This window comes from Chiroxiphia lanceolata, chromosome 2 (assembly GCF_009829145.1).
Source record: "Chiroxiphia lanceolata isolate bChiLan1 chromosome 2, bChiLan1.pri, whole genome shotgun sequence".
In the NCBI taxonomy this organism is placed as follows: domain Eukaryota; kingdom Metazoa; phylum Chordata; class Aves; order Passeriformes; family Pipridae; genus Chiroxiphia; species Chiroxiphia lanceolata.
In genome coordinates, this window is record NC_045638.1 from 96,117,517 (window position 1) to 96,139,098 (window position 21,582).

A 21,582-nucleotide genomic window follows, 5' to 3' on the forward strand; every position below is an offset into this window, starting at 1 on the left:
CTTGAGTTACTGATATTATCTCAGTTTCCTTTGAATTCAGAGCATGTTTCTCTTCAAGTAATCTATATGGTATAGCTATAAAGAACTTCTCCCTTGGATTTTGCCCTGCAGCTCGTGCTTCTTAAATTCCTGCTCCCAAGTTGTCTGTAACATACCCCACTCCTGAGTCCATCCTATGTCATCTAGCCAGGCTACAGCCACATCATGACTTTATGTGCTTGTATCCCTGATTTCCTGCTTCCTGATCTTCACAACTCATCGGGATGAGACCTAGACTAATTAGAGAGATGGGCAGTCACCAACTATATGAAGTGCCAGATTCTGCACCTGGGACAGAGCAACCCTGGTTGTGTGTATAAGCTGGGGAATGAGAGGCTGGAGAGCAGTGCCATGGAAAGGGACCTGGGGGTCCTGGTCGACAACAAGTTGAATATGTCAGCAGTGCCCTGGCAGCCAGGAGGGCCAACCATGTCCTGGGGGGCATCAGGCAGAGTATTGCCAGCCAGTTGAGGGAGGGGATTGTCCCACTCTGCTCTGGACTGGGGCAGCCTCACTTTGAGTCCTGTGTGCAATTTTGGGCACCACAACATAAAAATTACATTAAGCAATTAGACAGCATCCAAAGGAGGGCCACAAGGTTGGTGAAGGGTCTGGAGGGGAAGCCATATGAGGAGCAGCTGAGGTTATTTGGTTTGTTCAGCCTGGAGAAGAGGAGACTGAGGGAAGACCTCATTAAAGTTACAGCTTCCTCATGAGGAGAAGAGGATGGGCAGGAACTGATCTCTTCACTCTAGTGACCAGTGACAGGACTTGAGGAAACTGCATGAAGTTGAGTCAAGGGAGGATATCAGGAAAAGGTATTTCACCTAGAGGGTGATTGAGCACTGGAATAGGCTTCCCAGGGAAGTGGTCACAGCACCAAGCCTGTCTGAGTTCAAGAAGCATTTGGACAACACTCTCAGGCACATGGTGTGATTTTTGGGGTGCCTTGCGTAGGGCCAGGAGCTGGGCTTGATGATCCTGATGGGTCCTTTCCAATTAGATGTATTCTGTGATTCTGTGATACTAGGACCTTTTGCACCCACAGAGGACAAACAGCTTCCACCAACCAGCCCATATTCCCATGTGGTCCCTCTGTCTTTCAAGGGAAGCTGGTGTTTACTCCAAGGAGCATAAATGATGTCAATAGCACATTTTTCAATGGGAGCAGGAGGGACTCCCTGAAGTATGCATGTCTTTTCTGTGCCCAGGTGTAAGGTTTTTTTCTGTGAGCTCTTGATCTGCTGCCTGTACTCTGTCCCCAAAACTCCTTGACTCCCCGACTGATGTGTCATATTTGCTGTATGTGCTGCAGAACTGTGTGTGTGTGTGAGTAGGCTGCACTGTTGGTATCTGTACTCTTCCTCTGTTCATGTTGCCTAGATGAATATATATAGCAGAAGCAGAAAGGTACTTTTAATCTCCCATATTGATATCAACCAGTGCAACATGGCTACCCAATAGGGTGTGGCTTTGCACCCACCCTATCCAAAAGGGTGTTGGATTCTCAGTCTGGGGGTTTTTTTCAGGCTACGTGCTTCTGAAGTGCAATTTTTGTCATTTAAATGGTGGTTCCCTTGATTCTCTGCTTCTGATGTCCTGATTTTGGCCTTGTGATCTTTCTGGCTCTTACACCTGTCTGCAGTTAGCAGACATTATGTTAGTCCTGATCTAACAGGAGCATGAGGAAGCTATGGATGTATCTAAGCCCACAGTCTTTACGATTCCCAAGAATATCCAGTGCTTGCAGTGCAAGACAGCCTGCAACTGAATCTTGCTACCTCCCTCTTGCCTGTTCCCAAGAGTGCTGGTGGTTGTGTGAGGATCAGTTGAGTGTGTGTCCACTTTAGAGCTCTTTACATACTGATTACACTTGGCGGGCCAGGTAATTGTTTAAATCTCAGCTTAACAGAATGGTAAAGTGAGGCAGAGGGAGGTATAATGACTTGCCCGAGGTCATCTTGTTTCTCAGCCTAACATCCAGCTCTTCTCTTCTTGTCACTTAACTACAAGCCAGTGTTCTTCCTGACATTCAATTGAAATGCTGCTGCGACTCCCACACTTCTGTGTTAAATGACTGCTCTATAAATAAAGTTTCTATTGAAAATAGCAGATTAGAAAAATGCTATTATATAATTATACTTTTTTATTATTGTGAGGTTTTTATTTCATCGCAGAGAAGCCCCCCTTAAAAGTCAGCTACCTTACCCATTCCCATTCTCTCTCCATGGTCTAGAAAGGAAGAGCAGTCACACCTAACAAGAGCCAAATTACGCATACTGGTACAAAGAAGAAAGTGCAGAGAGCAGTCACTGAGCTCTTGAAGCCTCCTTCAATACAAGGTGGAAAGGTAATTTTTCCTTACCTAACAAAGATATCTCCCCTATAACCCATGATAGCAGACACATGAGGAAGTGTCCATAGCAAGTCTGTGTGTAGGTAGGAAAAAGTAGGACTGAGTGGTGATAGGTTCAGTATTTTAAGTTGCATCTTGAAGTGGCTGTTGAAGTCCTTCCCTTCAGATTTCTTTCCATTATTTCCTCATTGATATCTTTTCTGCCAGAAATTTTCATTCCTTTCTATACTGTGCCCAAAAATTCAAGCCACTCAATAAAGTCTAACTATGGTTATAAAATAGATTTGAAGTTTGAAAAGAAAGATAATATTGTATTGAGTTATGGAATGACTGAGAAGCGGGAAGAGTAGCAGCAATGAAGTTTAAACTAGTCCTCCCTGCTTCCATTTTTTCTTTTTCAAGGCTAAATGGACACCAGGCTCACCTCTCCATCTACAGCATGATCATACTGTTACAGGATACAGTGGAGTATATTCGAGTGATGCAAGTGAAGTTCTTTGTGATCCTGGGATAGGAAGGGCTGTGGAAACTGCTTTCCTAAGCTTGTTGACAGACACTAAAGGATTCACACTTCTCTTTTCCCTCTGGTAATGAACTCCTGCAGAGAATGTACCAATTTTAATGCCTTTCTTCAATCCATCTGTGCGGGGAGGGTTTTATGGAGCCCTCCCTGTGTCTGGGAAACAGGGAATTTAAAAGCTTCTTCCCAGCAAGTCTAACCCCTTGGAAATAACATTGGCATTGCAAAAGAAGGTGGCCACCTGGTTCTCTGACTGCCTGCTGTCAGGCAGCAAGGCCTAATGAACCTCTCAGGGGGAACATCCGCAGAGGGAGGATGATGAGTCTAATAGGCGCTTTGGTCCCTGGGGTTGGGAGGCATAAACAGCAGCAGGGATGGTGCTTGTAAGGGAGAGAGATGAAAGGCTGATAAGCCTTCTCACCATCCTCCCTCTCAGCATTAAGTTTCCCACATATGGTGGCTGATGTGTGAAAGTGGGGACACAAAGTTGGTACAGTGAGACTTGTCTTCGTTTTGGAACAGAGCTACTTTTCTTTCCTGCTTGCCCTTTTATCCCAGGTGCTGTCCATGCTTTTGGCTCTGATCTGCTGCTCAGTAGCTGTGTCATCAGCTTAAAAGGCACCTTAGCAGCTGGGAGCCTAAGAAAGCTGGGATGGCTTTTTGAAGAACCAGGGATGGTAAATGTTCTGTGGCGTTTGAGGCAAAGGCTGCCACTTTCCCATGATTTTGGCTAAGGCCACAATCATCTTCCTGCCTTATAAACCAGCAAAGGAGAAAAGGGACCCAGAATAGGAACATCTAGACTTGTCATGCCTCTGGACATAAATTAGTTACACCTCTAGCCACGACTCAGTTACGGATTGCTGGCCTAGCTGTCTCCAAACCTCAATCCACCAGCTAACCCTTTCAGAGGAAGACTAAAGCCTATAGAAAATGTCAAAATAAATGATGTTTCTCTTTCTGTCTATCTGTAGAAGATCCTTAGAAGATGTGTACTTAATGAAAGTACCTCACTCCACGTTTACTAAAGGTCTGCCATTTTCCAGTAAGATTATTTACTATATTCTAACCTGGTACTTCAAAACTACTGTATTTTGAGATTTAGAGAAGGAACTATTGCTTGCTTTATGTTTTGTCACATTCTGCAAAAAGGTGTGATGGTGGTTTATAAGCTGTAATGAGTGTTATCAGTCCTGTTTATATCAACACAGTGATACCAAGAGTGCTTGAATAACATGATGATGGATATTGCACAGGAAACTAGAGAACAGCATAAATACTATGATCCAGGTAAATATCTTGACTTCAAAACACTGTCGTCTAATGTGCAGCATCTGCCACTATCAGGCTGAAAATTGCCTCAAGGATTTTGGAAATTAGGTCATAACAGGGAAAAAAATTCCATTTCTTGGTAGAATTGTATTGCCATATGGAATTTGCAAGATACATTGCTCTTTGCTAGTGGGAAGAATTGGTGGACAAGGTTTGCAATAGAGTTTCAACCCAAAAAACAACTGAAATTCTAGAAAAACTAAACTTTGGCAGAATACTTTATAATCTTTTGAATAGTCTTCAAAAATACGTTTAGGTTTCTGCACAGTTTCCCGGGGAAGAAGGAGTTCTGAATCTGTCTTTGAATGATCTGTCTCCCTCTTCTACTACAAGCACTTGCAGAAAAGTCCTGATGTAAGGGCAGATGGGAAATAATGCTTTGCCACTGACTTTCTGTCACCTTACCAAATTTCTTTGCTCCTCCTTGTCCTGCTTTCCCCTTTTTGATGTGAAACTTTTGCTGGGGATTTTTTTAGGGCTTTGTCTTTAAAAAAAAATAAATTCATAATGTAAAGTGAAAAACAATACTTCTGTACTTTTAGTATTTTTAGTGGTCTCACTGCTCATGTCTCCTACACTTGTGTAAGATGAAAAATAACCAACTCAGTGTAAAACTCAGCTTTGTAGGCGGAATTTCTCCATTCACAAAGCTCCAAAACCTCTTGTTTGTTAACAAGACTCCTTCATGCCTCCCATTAGTCCCAAGGTTGAACAGAGTGTGCTGCAAAAGGCTTTCTTCCCTCAGAACAATTAGGAAAGCAATATGAAACACCCTTTATCTTTAAGGAGCCAGATCTTCAGCTTCCATAACCCATTCCCAAGCTAGGGGTTTTTGAACATTTCAGCTGAACTTGAATTTGCTGCAGTCTAAGAAATCCTCCTGAGAGTACCACGACCTTAAGGGTTTGGAATGCTTGAAGAGAAAAGGACATTATCAATCCTGCAAACTGCTGATCCCTTCTCTGTTCCTTAACTCATTTTATTTGGAAAGTGAACTCTCTGCTCATCAAGGAGATCATTGCAATGCTGCTTTCTCAGGCATTTGTCTCCCATCCATGTTATAGATGGCATTAAAATTACCAACATCAGAAAGAAAATTGAACTTCTGGCTGTGCATACATAAGGCTTCCTGCATTTGAGTACAACATCTCTTTCTGGTGGTCAGTAGCTGCACAACTGAGTTGCTGCATCCAAACCTTCATAAACTTTTAAGAGGCTTTGGTCTGTGTTTGATATATAACAAACATTTTCAAAAAGATCAGGCATCTCCTTCTTCACTGCTTAAAATATTCTTCATACTAAACTATTTGAAAGTGGTTGGACAGGCAGTGATTTTCAAAGTGTTCAGATCTCTACAGATGTAGAATTGGGCTCTCTGAGTTTTTAAGAGAACCAGTACAAAGAGCATTAGATACTTGTAAGTGTGACTTGCCCATGTCACTGCTGTTCAAATATCATTACAGATGTGTCCCAGGGTTCTTCCCAAGGGTTATGTTAAGCTGTGGTGTAAGGATATATTGTTGACTAGAAAGGCCTTCAGAACTTCTTGGCTCTGCTGAATAGAGCTAAGTTTATTGAAATTCAGCTTTGAGAGTGAACATATTTTCAAGAGCTCAGAAACTCTGCAAAAGTAAATATTTAATTCTGCAGCATTGTGGATTGCGTGTGTATGCAGGTAACATGAAGGAAAGTTGCTTTTATGGCCCTTTTTTCTTTCTTAGTTGTTCTTTTCCCTCCATATTTTGTTTCTTCCACCTAAACAGTCCCCTGTTCTTGATTACCCTACCTATTTCTCTATTGGTTACACAAAGGTTGCTTTCAATACTGATGTATTTAAAATGGTGGTTTATTATATTTGTTCATATTTTATTATTATAGCTTATCTGACATGTACCTGTAGTCACTGGGACCACACAGTCTTTTGCAGTTCTAAAGAATGCATACTTGTTAACTCTTACAGGTTGTTCAAGTATCCTAATGATGACACTTATAAAGAACTTGAGCTTGAGTCACTGCCTTGGTCTCAGGATATGTGATTTAAGCCTACAGGAACTGACCATGCTTTTAGCTGTAGTGTGGAGGAACCATGATGAGGAAACATGGGGTATATTTATACTGTAAAGACTAAGTGTATGTTGCAGAATAGTGTCTAGATTTTCACAGCATTTGGAATCTGTGGGTGGAGAAGTTTGTATGTACTACTAAGCAAGTTGTGGGAGCACAGAATTATCCAAACTTAAGCCAACAGCTGTTAGTCCAAGTAACTTACTGCTGTGCAAGTTGAAAAGCTTGTGCTGAACAAGAGGAGCACTGATAGTGGAAATGTGGCTTAGTGATTATGAACTTGGTCTGTAGTCACAGCTCTGTCATGGACTATCTGGGTGATCTCCAGCAAGCATCTTAAGTTATGTCTGTACTTATAAATCAAATGTACCTTGCATCATTTTCAGGCAGTAAAGCCACCTGTCATGGAATCAGATCTATGGCAGTAAACCACTGGTAATTTCCAAAATAGTGTAGCTTCATTTAACTTCCTACTTATGAATGGTCCCTGGATCATCCATGGCTTGGAACTGGAGTAAGTGCAAATTTCAACAACCCAAATCTTGTACCAGCAAACTTGCATACAGTTTATTAGCATTACTGCATCTGGGCACCTTCAAATTTGCTAATAAAGTGCAGCCTTAGCTGCTGTATTCATGGCTCAGTTGACAGTCCGGGAGAATGCTTCAGCTCCTGCTGGGTCAACAAGGAGAACATGACCACCTCTTCTCTCTTTTTACAGTCCTTTTTTTGATGGGAAAGAGCCTTAGTTACATGGCCTGAAGGGAAGGGAGCTGTGGGCACTCCAGGCAGGTCCCTCACTTAGACTGGGTCAATCAAGGGACCAGGACAGATTAGTAAATCATTGGGCACTACTGTTTCCTGTATCTATAAAATGAAGGTAACAGAATTTCTCAACTTAAAAATATGGTTTAAGGCAGCATGCTAAGTGTTGAGGTTAAAAAGAAATATGAAATAACTGCAACGTTAGTCAAGCACTGTCTTTTTAAATTTAACTTGCTCCTGGGTTTGTGTAATCATCCCATATGGGCAGGTTATTCTAAACTGTACATGATGCGTTTCTCTTAGAGTCGGTTCTCCAATACACAAAGTAATAGGAAGTAGAAGATCCATGTCTTTGCTTCATCCAAGCTAAACCATCTTAGATGGTGGCCAGATGAACCATTCACTGATCCCCTATGCCTTGGTCACTGGTAGCAATTGTATGATACTTCTGACAACTGCATAAAAGCAAGAATTAGATGTAATGAGATTGGACTCAGTGACCACTGTGGTCCCTTCCAACTTTACTCATTTTGTGATTCTGTAATTCAATCTGGGAGATTTTCAAGACCTTAAAACACTTGGATCCTGCCTTACTACTTATTAGGCCAAAAAAGTTTCTTCAAGTTCTTCTTCCAACAGCTGCTCATACGATGACTGTGGGGCAAAAAAGCCCAACGTGCCAGTCATTCTAATCTCTTACACATTCCCTGTGGGAGCACACTGTTCAGGGTATTCAGCATTTATCTGACGGTGTTCACATTAGAATAGACAAATGAAAAGCCATAGTTGCCAGGAAGAAGGAATAGTGTAATATGTCCATTCATTGGCTTTGGCACAGTTAACTTTAGACCCACCAACTGAGCCTGTTTATTTTATTTTTGTCTCATCAGCAGGTGGGTGGCTTCTGTGTGCAGTGATGTGCTTTGCCTTACAGCTTTTGAGAAACACCCTTTGAAGAGCTGAAAGAATTTTATTGTGCCCTTCAAAATATGGAATTATAATTTGACATTTGCAAATTCAGGTCCTCCTAAGATGCCCTTCTTTTCAATTATGTAGGACTGCGAGATCAGTACAGCCTGCAAAGTTGGAAATTGATGTAACTTCCACAGATCTTGCACTTTCTGGCTATCACCCTCACCCCATTCCTACCACACAGATCAGACCCATGCGTTACAGTACCTTTTAAAGGCTCTCTGATAAGGCCATGCAATGCAACTTTAAAATACACTGCTGCTACCAGAGTCAAAAAAGAGACTTCCAGAATCTTCAGAAATTTGGAAAACCTGACTCCTAGAAAGTGGCCACTTTCCTTGATGCTTGAAATCTTATAGATCTGACATTGTATGAATGTTAAAGGGAGCTGCAGTGAAATTCAGTGTCTTTTTCTCAAAGACACTGCCACAGTGTGCAGAAGAACATTCTCCTATATCTTATTTAAAGGTAGAATTTTCCCACAGTAGCTCTTTCCCTTCAGTTTTGGTGGCTGCTATACTTGTCTCTTCTGCTTCTTTACTAACCTCTACCAAGGACTTGACAACATACTGGCAAGATAAAGAGTCTTGTGCTGTCTGCCGTTCATTGAGTATCTTGAATGAACTCTTTGCTTATTTTTTCCTCCCACTGTAGCTTAGTGGTCCTTGTTCCATGTCTGTAAGAATGGACCTCAATGAATTTGTCAAGACCTAAAAAGTATGAAGGAGCCAAAGCTCCACTGAAACTAGTGCAGTAATCACACAGGATGTTGATAGCAAAGGAAGTCATATTTAGGGTAATTTCAAGTAATGCTTTCTCCCTGTGAGTTACACTCGTGATTATAGGTATAAATTTTTTTCTTACATCTGATGAGCTCAGGTATTTGTACAATTTCCACAAAAATTTCCTATCTCCTCCTATCTCATTCTTGTGACTAGCATCCTCTTTTGTCCCTGCTTTTTACTCCTGTAAATTGTTAAATAAAGGCTTGCATTTCTTGCATTAACATTCTGGCCCCAAAGCTCGCTCTCCGTTCTAATCGTGTTGTCAGGGAGGTTTGCTGGAATCCCACACCATGTCTTTCCTGGCACAACTCAGTAATTGTGTTTTTCTTGGTTTTCTTCTATATCAAGCAGAACTGTTTTTCCTGAGTAAACAGTGTTCCTATTCCTGGTTCTTTATCCATACATACCTTGTTTCAAAAAACTTCTTTTAAATCTGCATAAATGCTGCATTTTCTGTAGAAAAACCTCGGTCAGAATAATGATCATTTGCATGTTAATAGCTCCATCTCCGTAGGTGGTTGTTAGTTGTTACTGGTCTTGCTTGTTACAATGAATGCAAATCCTTTTTTAGTCCTAATCTTAATTGCAAAATGATTGTATTTTTCCATAATTCCCTATATTTCAGTAATTTTAATCTATATCAAATATGATTTCTTGACATGCTATCATCTGCTTTGTCTTTTTTGCCTAGGCTCTGCACATGTTCCAATAGACTTGCTAATTATGAAAGCAATTTGGGCTTTGAACTGAAAATGGGCCCCTAGCCAATTCTTTCCCACAAAACTTTGGTAAAAAAACAAAATGAGACTTGAACTTTGTGTCTTGACTCCACTTCACCCTCTTTGCTCTTCATCCTTTCAGCTGTATCTGACAGTTAAGTGACTGACCTGGCAAAGTGCTGCTGGCACCATCATTTCCACTGTGGAGGAGTGAGGTTGCTGAGGTGGAAGGTTCCCTGTCACCATCAGTTCAACATCTGTGGCCTTAGCAGCACCAAACACTTGGTTTTTCATATACATAGCAATGTAAACTCTGTGTTTTAAAGGGACAGTACTAAAGGAAACTATTTTGTTCCTGATACTGTTGATGAGCCACTGCGGACAAGAATTTTGTCTGTGGAGGAACATCTGGCCAACTGCAGAGATCTTTCACAATGCACAGTGCTATAAGGGTTTGGTTTAAAGGGCAGCTTGGGCACCACAAGGCTACCTGGTGCCGTGCTTGCCTATATGGTGGCTTCCATCTGGAGATACCACAGTCCCAAGTTGAGTGCCCACATGCTTTTCCTCTGCCCTATAGGAAAAGGTAAAATGTGTATAAATGTAACTCAGGAAAGTCAGAATGTAGAGGGTAAAGCCACCTGAGGTAGTTGCTAGGAAATGCTAAGTGAAGGAATATGGCCTTTACCCTAAACCTCTTAGGGACTTAGCTATTCCTGCTTATCATTCCTGGGTTTGAACATGAACTTTACAGAATCATAGAAATTCTGTTTAGAGGTATCCTCTGAAGTCTTCTGGCCCAGAATCCTTTTTGATTGTTCCTTTTGGGTTTTGGGAATACCTGAGGGTGTAAGGCAGTAACATGTAGAAAAGTCTGAGCTGGTCTATATTATTTCCTGTCAAGGAAAGTCTGTCAATTTTTTTAGACTCATCACGACTGACTTTATACAAGACCTACCCCATTTCAGGGTTGGCCCTCCTCAAATTCAACAGGCAGAATTGCTCTTTACTGTCTACTCTGTGTAGTTGTAGCATTTAATATCTGCAACAAAAGCATACTATAGGTCAGGGGCCTGCTATGGCAGGCTTTGTGTGTGCTGTTGTGAGACTTGGTTGAGAAAAGAACTTTCTGAAAACGAATGAAAAGACACTGGTATGATCTCAGCCAAACTTTGTCTTTGGCCCACTCATTTCACATTGCAGAGAATGCCAGGCAGTATATTCTACCTTGAGGAAAAATGACAAATTATTCAGGATACTCAGGTCCTACAAAAGAGTGAAACACTATTTAATCATTACAAATTTAAAAATTTGTATGATTTCTTGAAATTGGCAGATCAGATTCCCAAAATGATGTAAATCTGCTTTCTGACTTATCTTCTGTCCAAAGCTGGAAGGCCTTTTCAGGTTGTCTTTCTCTTTAAAGGCTGAAGGTTATTCTCCTGTACTAAGCAGATCGAGGCACTTTAGATTGGGGTGTATGTGGGCGTAGAGGATGGGGTATTATTGTTTTAAAACAATCCTTTATTTTAGGCTTATACATCACCAAATTTTAGGATAGTAGGGACTGTTCTTTTCCTGAAGAGTAGGAGGGATTCTCTCAATTGCTGTCCCATGTCTGCAAAACTGGGTTTGTCTATCTAAAGCAGAGCTTTCCAAAATACACTGTAGCTTCACGATTCTTTCATAAACAGATGTACTTGTGGAGGCCAGAAGATTTTAAGGTATGCAGTAGCATGTTCAACTTGTATTTTCATTCTGCTTTACTATTCACAGTCTGGCTCCCAAGCAGTCTGTATCTCACAGTTTCTTTAGAGCAACGGAAGGAGAAAGGCTCCTATTTGGCAGCAACTCGACCTGTGAGATAGGGAGGTTATACGACAATTAATTCATCTGCCATGCTTACCTGCCCTTCATAATGCAAAACCATCATGTTGCACTAAATCCATGAAGGTGTTTATTTTCACATGCAACAACATAGTGCTTGCCATCTTTCTTACTATCAGTGGGTGGGATACACGAAGGGAAAAGTAGGTCCACAAGCTGCCAGCAGCTGAAACCTGTACTTGCAACACACCTCCCCAGCTCTCATTACTGATAGTGAGGATGTGGAGTCTTCTCTGCCTAAGCTCTCAGTGGAACAGCATGCATACAACTACTCTTGTACTGACAGCTGTGAGCTGTCTTCCTTGCATTGCTAGATCCAACACCATCTTCAAGTGCAGATCACTCAAGCAAGAAGGTAAGGCAGCTTTCTTTCCTTTGGCTCAAAGGCCTGATGGAAATAACATCCACGATAGACATGGGAACTCCAAAATTCAGGCCTTCCTCTGCTACAGGTTCCTTCAGCCCCATCCATACCTCTGACAAAAGTAACCTACTTGTAAAGCTACAGTGTCCTTTAGGTCCAGTGTTGTGGAGTTCAAAGATTAATGAGACATAGTAGAAAACTCTCAGACAGTTGGAAAAGTTCCCTACCAAGCACAAAATTTGACAAAGAGGAGGTCCACACTTGCATTCAGTTTTGTGTAGTTGTTGGAAGGAAGAACTTCCCTGCTGGGCATGTTCTTTCTATTGTAGCCCAGTACACCAGTTTGATGTTTTCAGGATGAGAACTGGCTTACATGGAACTCTTCATTTCCCTCAGCCCAGTGACCTAGGAGTCTGTATCAAGTTTCAGGCTCAACAATTCAAGAAGTAAATCAAGAAACCGGGGAGAATCTAGTGGAGAAAACTACTAAGATAACTATGACCTGTGGTATGTGTCCTATGAAAACAAACTAAGGATCTAAGCTTGTGTAATATAGTGGAGGATAAAAGGTGAGATAGAAGCCTATGACACTTGAAGTAAGGTTACTAATACAACAGAACTAAACTCTTCTAAATCACAGTAGACAGTACAACACTGGCAACAGCTACACACTGTGACTTGGATCATTCAGATGGGACATTAGGAAAGACTTTTCACAGGAGGGTGCTGCAGCACAGGCACAGGCATCCTGTGAGTTGTGAAGTCTTCTACTTGTGGGCTTTCAGGACCACCTTATGTGAGCCAGCATGGAAACAGCCAAACCAACGCATTGGTGTCCTTTATAGTGAGTAGGGACTGAACCTAGTAGAAGGTGTAGCCTTAGGACTTGTTCAAAAAGCATTTTCATTAATTATTATAGGTCTTTGTGAGGTCATCTTTGTCTGCCTTGCCAATGCCTTTTTGTGATCTTCTTTCCTAGGGCAGCTTTGTCTGTATTGGACAGCTACGTCTTGAGAGCAGTACTGCTGTGAGCATTTGTGGGGGTGGAACTGCTGTTACTGGTTTAGTGCAGTTGTTGGGAAAGATTAGAACAGATTGGTACTGTGTGAAGCTCATGTCTCAGGCTTTTATTGAATACAATCATAGTGGGATCTAAAAGTTTTATCAGCGTGAATTTGGGATGGTTGATTTCCTTATGGCTGGGAAAGTAGGAAATGAACAGTGCATGTAAAAACTTCTTTTATTTCTTCCCTAAGTCTGTCTCTGAACCTCTGGTACTCACTGAACATTGTTTCTGCAATTATGAAAGGTGAGCTGGGGTACATATGATGGAAAAGAGGAATAGATCACCACTCCTTTGGAGGGTCCTTATGGAGGAGTGATGAGGCGAGAATGGAGAGGGAAAATAATCACAAAGAAATTATGCTGAAAATAGATCAATAACCTGAAAATTACTCAAGTCACTTGACGCCAGAACAGATCTGTTTAAAACCTTTCCCTCTATAGAGGAGTAATCTTGAAATTGACCCATTCTGCCTAGTATATTCTCTTCAGGTTAAAGCAACAAAGAAATTATTGAAAAAGCAATGCTGCCCTTTTCTTCGAACGAAAGAGTTGCAGTCAGCTCCTTTCTACCATGTGCACAGATTCCACCAACTAGAGCAGGACTGGGAAAGACCTGCCAGTGATCTTTTCCACAGTATAAACATTAAATACAGCTCACCCAGATGAGGAATGATCTAACAAATGAACTTCCAAGAGAGTGATTGCAGGGAACTCTTCCAGAGATTAAGCAGACAATCACATTAAAGTGATTATGTTCTGTTACCTTGTGAGGCCTGTGTATAACGCTGGTGTACAGATATATTGTGACAGGAAGAGGCAAATGGATTGGGAGAGGTGGAAATGGAGGACTACAAAATAATTTGTATGATGGTAAGCTGTGAATGGAAATGGTGGTATCCTCTCCCCTGGAGGGTGAAGAGGTTTGTAAGAGGACAAGGACATAAACTCACCTGTCCACAAAGTGTGGAACCCACATGGCATCCAAGAAGTGAGCAAGCAGGGCGGTTCTTATTTTTAAATGTTAGGAGGTTTTGCTTTATAATGTACCTTACTCCTTTTCTGCTCTCAGCCTCACCAACTTGTTTGTTCCATTAGAAGACACACAGTCCAGCAGAGCTTGGAAGAGCACAAAAGGATAAGAGAAGCCAAGGACACAAGCCAAGTAATGGTGAAGGATTGCTCTGGATTTCCAAGCTTAGCTGATGAGATACCAGGCAGTGTTATTTTAATTCCATAACAATGAATTAGTCCCTGTTCATAGTCTCTTCTATTCTTTCTCTGGCTCATTTCTTCATGGAAGGATCACTGAAGAGTTACACATCTAGATTTTCAGTTATCTACAATTCTACTTTGTGTTAAATTGCTTGATTTCCTTGCCTCTTTTTTTACTAATTTAAATTTATATTTATATTGCTTATTAAGGATAGTAAGAGGTGAATTCTGTGCACTACTAAGTGTATAATAATTGCAAATGTGTAGCTACTGTTTCTGTATGACACCATTCAGTTAAGGATGGTTGTATCTTGCTGGAATGCCTTTCAGTCATGTTCATATTTCATTCTTGGCTTTTACATAGGTCAATATTTCAGTTGTAGCTTGCTTTGAATTCTGCCAGGTTCTTGTTCTTGTTTAAACAAAGCCTGTAGTTTTCAATTTTACTTCAATTCTCATTAAGAAAATGCAAAGCTTTTGGTACTCATTAAAACCTAATCTAAACAGTGCCAATAGTACCTAACTCATGAGTTCTGTAGGGAATGTGAAGGATGTGTCCATGAGTAGGATGATGAGGTCAATCAGATCAATTAATAGCCCTGAAATTTCCAGGTAAACTACTTACAGTAGTATTTCTTAATAAAGACAGTTTACACTTGTTTTTCAGAAAAGATTTGTACACTGAGGTCTTGGAATTCCTTTGATTTACCTCTCTAGTTGCTTACTTCTCTTTCTTGAAATGGGATAGAGGCCAAGGGCCAGATACCAAAGGTATTCAGGCATTTCGTGATGCAGATAAATACACAGTGAAATGCTAAAGCCCCCTCCATTAGGTTACTCACCTTTCAATTAAATCAGTGAGGATTAGTTAGGCATGTGCCTTTGAGAATGCTACTTTGTGATTACCCCCATCATTAGGCATCATTTAAGTCTTTTCAGGAGCTTTGCCTGTGCTTCCATTTCTATTCTGTGCAATTCAGACAATAGCTTTTCTTTCCCTTGCTACCCTGTTTGGAACACTGGTATGGTATAAATAGGGTCATATAGAGTCCTTTAAATGAAAGTGCAATAAAAGCCTCTCTGTAGCAGCTATGAGAATTTCCTGCTGGGCTTAAGGGTGTTGCAGAGTGGAAGAGCAAAGTTGTCGATGGGGTGACTGAAAAATGAGAAAGGACAAGTGTATTCCAGGCCATCTGTTCCTTTGGAAAATGGAGCCTGTATAGGTTAACACCTGCTCCTGTCTACTCAACGCGATGCTAAACACATCCTTCCATGATTTTTGACTGAATGACATTCTGGGTGCTGTTTCTGGATATATTGAGACATTAAATTTATGCAAGCACTTAATGCATTTTTTTTTTGCTTCAGCTACTGGTAAGCAGTAGGAACCAGTTGACTTTGCACAGGCCTTCTGAAAGTGGTGGTGTTTGAGAAAACCTCCTGCTGCTCTAATACAATGGTATCAAACCAGCTTTAGCTGCATTGGCCCTTCACAGACTGACAAGTCTATTAAAACTGTCAATAGAGTTGCCTAAATGAGAGATTTTCATCACATGAGGTTGCAAAAGCAGTGCGAGTTGGTATCTGAGCAGTGCACTTAACTAGCAGACATTCTATAAATATTAATTATATATGGCTACATTAAAGATTTCATAATAGATTTTTAAGTAAAATATATGGAATGTTCAACAGAGAGAGAGCAAATTAGAGAAGGCCAGGAACAGGTTGCTGTTCTAACTTTGCTAACAAGGATGATAAGAACAGGACAGATGATGGCACCATCTACATCTGGTTTCCAGGGAAACTTTTCAGAGCTGGAATAGAACTCTTTCACTTCTTAGGTCAGAAAGCCCCTTTCCTCAAGCAGAACAAACTTTATAGTGCCATTGGTCTAGTTATACTTACTCAGAGCCACTTGTGAGCCTCCCTCAGAAAGGAATTATCATGTTATGGTATCACAGATCTCAATGAACACTGATGATACTGAAAATTAACCTGGTTTGGTGCATGTGGCTTTGGAAATAAATGACTGGTGTCCTTCTCTGGACATTGCTGCACAGTCTAAAGAGCTGTTTTAAGAGGTACAGTGAGAGTGATGAAGTCCTGCATCAACACAATTCTGGAAGAAACAGTTGATATGAACACAGAAATAGGAGGGCAGTATTGGAAAAGAGCTAGGAAACTTTTTAAAAAGCCTGTGCCATGTAGTACATTCCAAAGGCCAAAACTGCACTCTTTGGATGCATCTTTTTGAGTCTGGAATAAGCAGACCCTTCTGGGGCTTGTCTAGTCTCTTCCAGAAAGAGATTAATCTCATCATAAACAGAATATTTTGCCCTCTGTGTGTCTTGCTTCCTTACTGTTATTAGGGATTAGTATTTGGGGGTCTTCTGAGGGGTGCTGAGGTTCTACTGTGTCAAAAAAGAGAAGGAGACAAAATAAAGTAAATGGTAAAGCATCATCTCCCAAGGGAAGAGAGAGGGGGAGAGAAATGAAAGGCAGCATTAAAGTTGCAAACAAGAGGGAACATGATAATTGTGGTCTGGTATATTAAACTTCAACACTGTTGAATGCCTGGCTCAATAACCAACACATGTGTAAAGGGAACCAAGATGTAAAATAATGTGGAGTCTTCACACACACACACACCCCACACCCACCTCTAAGGAAAAAGACAAAAGCCCTAGGCCTTATGGCTAAGAAATGGTTGTGGATATAACCAGCTTAATTCCACTGATAAAAATGGGAAATTCTGTTTTGTTTTAGGTAAATTAGAATATGAAAACAATTATGTCTATGTCCCTTCCAATATATCTTGTCCACAGTGAAGGATTTGATTAATGAGATGAGCATGAATTAAATCCTAAATCCTTTTATTTCTGGAAAGTTAGATTCACATCAGAATCATCATACTTTGCCATTTGGCACCCTTTTGAAGTATTTGAGAAGAACCACACCAGTGACAACCTACCTTGAAACAGTAAACTTGCAAAAAATATAAGTATTCTTTTTCAGGTTTTTTTGTTTTTTGAAGCTGAAATTTCAGAGTGTGTTACGGTATCCTTGAATTTGAGCTCTAACTCTGATTGAATGTCAAACTTCTATACTTTTCCAATTCAAATGCTGTTTCCTTGACCTCCCCCTACATTTGTCTGGATTTTTTAGTTGCTCCTGCAGAATACAAACTCACGAACACAAAGCGTTGCATATCACTTAGCCAAGCTGACCATCTGTACCCCAGAAGTATTGAGTATTATTAAAGGTTTAGAGTCAGGTTAGGCAGTAGTGCGTGGAGTCCTGTGTGTATGTGCTCTAGATCTGATACTGCTCGATGTTTTCATTAACATTTTCACTGGAGAGTATGCTAATCAAATTCATGTGCAACACAAAGCTAGAAGCAATCGCCAATGCATTGGAGAATAGGATTAGCCCAGAGTCCAACTATGATGAATTCAAGAAGTGAGCTGAAATCAATAAGCTGAGATTCAATAAGCACAAATGTAAAATAGCTCACATAGGAAGGGATAATTAAATGCACAAATGGAAAATGGAGCTGTCTGTAGGCAGCTAATATGGAGGGAGAGACAAAGAGGTTTTGTTCCTTAAACCAAATCTGGGAAGACAAGGAATCATTTTTATTCCTGGTAGTGAACAGCCCATAGCTCCAAAAATTAGCTTTATGCTTAGATCCAGCTTTTAGCTCCACATGAGCTTGTCACTGATGATGCATAATTAAAGGTGAAAAAAAAAATCAAACCAAAAGCACTAGCTCAGCCTTTTCTGTTTTACACGTAAGAGGTTATCTCTTCAGTAAAAGAATTACAAGATTTTGTTTTTCCTCTCTTCAGCTGTCTATGATCACTTCTCTAAATCTCCCTTCACCTTCACATTCTCCACACCTAGTGTGGACTGTCAGAAATGGAGGTTTTCAAAACTGGACTGATATCTCTTTTTTTCTGTGGACAACTCTGGTGACAGGTGTCTCAATCTGTCATACTTACGCCCTGTTTTATTGTTTTTTGTCAAGAAGAACCACACACTTCATTATAAATAGTGATTTCTACGCCTGAATTTCCGTGCTGATGAGAGCGGTTGCCAGTCAGAAGGAGAGGTGTACGTAGGCTGCAGTAGGTAAAGCCAGCATCTCTGTGTCCTGACCTGTAGGAGGAACTGTGCACAGCCCTGCAAATCCAATAGCAAAAGTTGCATGGATCAGTACTCTCTGGAGACAACATGGGAGTAAGCATGGGAGTAAATGAATCCAGTTGCTTCACTTGAGTTAGGATAGTGATGGAAAACATTGTGAGAATACCAGTCCATGGCTCCCCTGGGGAGGTTTTGGGTACATTGACAGATTGCCTGTTGATGATTTACACAGCCTTTGCTCATGGTGTGCCTGCCTTGGGCCCGCTCTGTCACTATCTGTCAGACACAATGTCTTGCCAGAAATTATCTTTTCTTTGCAGGAAAAATATTTTCACTACTGTTTGAAAGGAAGTTTGGGATTTTTCAGCAGTACAGTGAACATCTTCCATTTACCCTGACTGAACTGTCTTTAGTCATACCCAATTCCAGGACTTATTCTTTGAAGGAGTCTTTTTGTCTTTCTGAGTGCTGATCGGGACTAAGCAGAGTGCCACTTCATCAGATACTGCTGTCCATGGAAAGGACTAACTAGAAAACATCTGTGGGTTGCCTCATGTATCCATACCAAAGGTCAAAAGCATCCTTCATTCAGTCCAGAAACTGTGATCTTTTGAAAGCCATTAATGCCTATGTTCCCCTACTAAATCCAGTCAGGCTCTTTTATGAGTGCACTGTCTTCAGGCTAAGAGCTGGTTTTATTTTCCAGTCTCCTGATCTCTCCCCTGTTGATCTTGGACTAGAGATTTCCTTTTTGAAAGCACACTTGCTTGAAGGAATCACAAACCTGAACTCTTGAGTTTTTCAGAGACAAAACCAAAACTGTTTTATTTTTATGCTTGAGTCTGTTAAAGAAGAATATTTTTTACTGTGAGGCCATGAGAGCAGCTTCAAGACAAGTGATAGTTAAGAGACAAGGTGGAGCTGTCAATGTGCTCTGTGCATTTAGCAATTCCAGAGTTTCTGGTAGGGCGGAGGACAAATTGCCCTTTAGAGATGTCAGATACTGTGGATCACCTTGACCTGAGATCTTAGGATCGGAATTTGTCTCAACAGAAACACTGTTACGGCAAAATTGCTCCTGCTGAGAGCTCTTCCCACATCAAAGGAGGTTTTTGACTAGTTAAATTTGGCTTTGCCTCTGTGAATAGGATGAAGCCAAGCTATAATCATGTCTCACATCTGTATTGCTTTTCTATCTCTCTCCCCTCAACCCCTACAACTTTACCACAGCAGTAATCAAACTGAGAGGTGGTAGCAAATTGTACCGGGATGCTGTGTTCCTCTCTCCCTTACAATATCTTATCTGTGGTGTTTTTAAAGCTAAATTATAGGAGCAACTGGCCTAGGATGATCTTTAATTAGTTTATTACCAGTTTCATGCATCTGGCAGTGTATTAGGGCATAGGAAAAAACTCTAGAGTGCATTTATCTCCAGCCATATCCTTCCCATGTAATAGCTTTGAGAGCACGTTATAAAGTAGAAAAATTCAGGGCAGTCCTGAGGTTGTATTTAGATTTGGTGTGCAATGGAGTTGGCCTATAATTGCTTCCAAAGCCAGGAACAGCAATCAATTGCTCTGGGCTTCTTTGAGTAGCCAACAGTTCCTGGGAGTGGCCAGGGATGTTACTGTACTGCTAAGGTGGCAGCCACAGTATGAATTCAGGTTCAGAATGCTTCAAACAAATTGAACCAATACAGCAAATAATGCACAAAGAAGATGCTCTTTTGCTTTGATGAGCACCACTCCCTTATGACTGTCAGCAAGGAGGAGGAGGCAGGGAACATACTCGTTGACACGAATAATTTTGACATGCCTGACTTGATTAAAACCTGGTGGGATAAAGCACTTGATTATAACATTTAAAATGTGACTATGGTCATTAAGGAACAAGAGAATGGATAACAGGGCTGGACTGGTACTTTGCATAAAGCTGCTTTTAGCCTTTCACAGTTATTGATAAGTCCAAATGCCAGGGCCATGCACGGAAACAGACAAGTGTGGAAGCCTAAGAGGAGGGCAACCTTTGAGAATACATCTGTAGAAATAAACCAAATGAGTTAGTGAATATTTCTGCATACTGAGGACAGTTGGCCCAGAGTAGCTCTTCCCATGCAGTGCTTACAGAGTTCTGCTGGGGCTGTGCTGGACTGCTTCACAGTACAGATGATTATTTTTCTGTTCCCAGGGCCACCTCCAGGCACTGTTTAACTTATGAATATAGTTGCATCCTGACAGCCCAGCCAGTCATACCTGACAACATCGCTCCTCAATATACCTATCTGAATGAATGCAAAGCAGTTGGGGTGTAAGGAAACAATAGTGTTGAACATTGGCTGAAAGTCTTAGACAATCACTATTATAATTTATTTCAGAAAGCCCAGATTATGTATTTTAATGAAATATAGAGCAAGAGACAAAGGCAGACTCAGATGAAGAAATGAGTGGGTGAAGAAAAAAAAGAGATGTAATATTGTTGCTCAGCCTAAGACAGAGATGCCTGAGCACCTGAAGACTAGCTGTCAGCATTATATTCCTTTGTGAGCATTGCAGTTTTAGTGTAAAGAAAGTTTTAAGGAGAACGATGAAGGACCTTTGCAAAAGTTTAGCAGAGAAAGCTCAAAGGTGCTCTTGAAAACATTTAAGATCTGATGGTGTCTGGCAACACGGTCCATCAGACATGGGAGCTGACCTTTCACTAGGTGTTCAGAGGTGATGCTTGGAGGAGGGTAAGCTATAAAAGTCTTGACAGTAAAGACAACCAGCTTGTGTTTCATGAGGTAGAGGAGGGGAAACCAAAAGAAACATTTAGAGAAAGGTACAACATACTCCAAATGACAGAAAGGGAATGTGACCTTTGTCTTTCTGCACAATTTGAGCCAGGCAAGTTCGCAGTGTTAAGGCCAGGAAAAGGATGTTGTAGTAATGACAGGGTAAGCTGATGTGAGCCTGGGCAACTATTTTGGCAGCAGTGAATATGGTTCAGTAATTCAGGCCTCAGACATAGTTTCTAGCAAAAGTCTATGAGATCTATACAAAGCTCAAGTATGAGGACCCAGAAAGACATCTGAATGGGAGATAATGCTCGGGTTACAGGTCAGAGGGATAGCTGGCCAGGCTGATGGTGCAGTCTGCTGCGATGGAAAAAGCACTTTAGTATTTCAGAGGGAGGCTTTCTTTTTGCCTATGTTGAACCATTGCTACCAGATTCCAGCTCAGAAATACATTCATTTGCATGCCTTTGATGAAGTGTGAAAAAACCTACATCGTGTTCATGTAGTGCCAGCTTCTTTATAGATGTTCCATATGTGAAGGGAAGTTACTGGAAAGTTTCCAAGGTGGGAAGGGAAATTGGTA

At 41.0% G+C, this 21,582-nt stretch overlaps 1 protein-coding gene and 1 long non-coding RNA gene across 5 annotated transcripts in view; both read left to right on the forward strand.

Annotated features, from left to right (window-relative positions):
- The window catches only part of LOC116783516, a 30,200-nt gene extending 27,258 nt beyond the window's left edge, over nt 1-2,942 (forward strand). The window contains exons 3-4 of the long non-coding RNA XR_004355724.1: nt 2,276-2,389; nt 2,798-2,942. This is a non-coding gene — a long non-coding RNA (uncharacterized LOC116783516). The remainder of the gene's footprint in view (nt 1-2,275; nt 2,390-2,797) is intronic.
- LSAMP (limbic system associated membrane protein) overlaps nt 1-21,582 on the forward strand; it is a 1,004,346-nt gene that overhangs the window by 532,816 nt on the left and 449,948 nt on the right. The window lies entirely within an intron of this gene.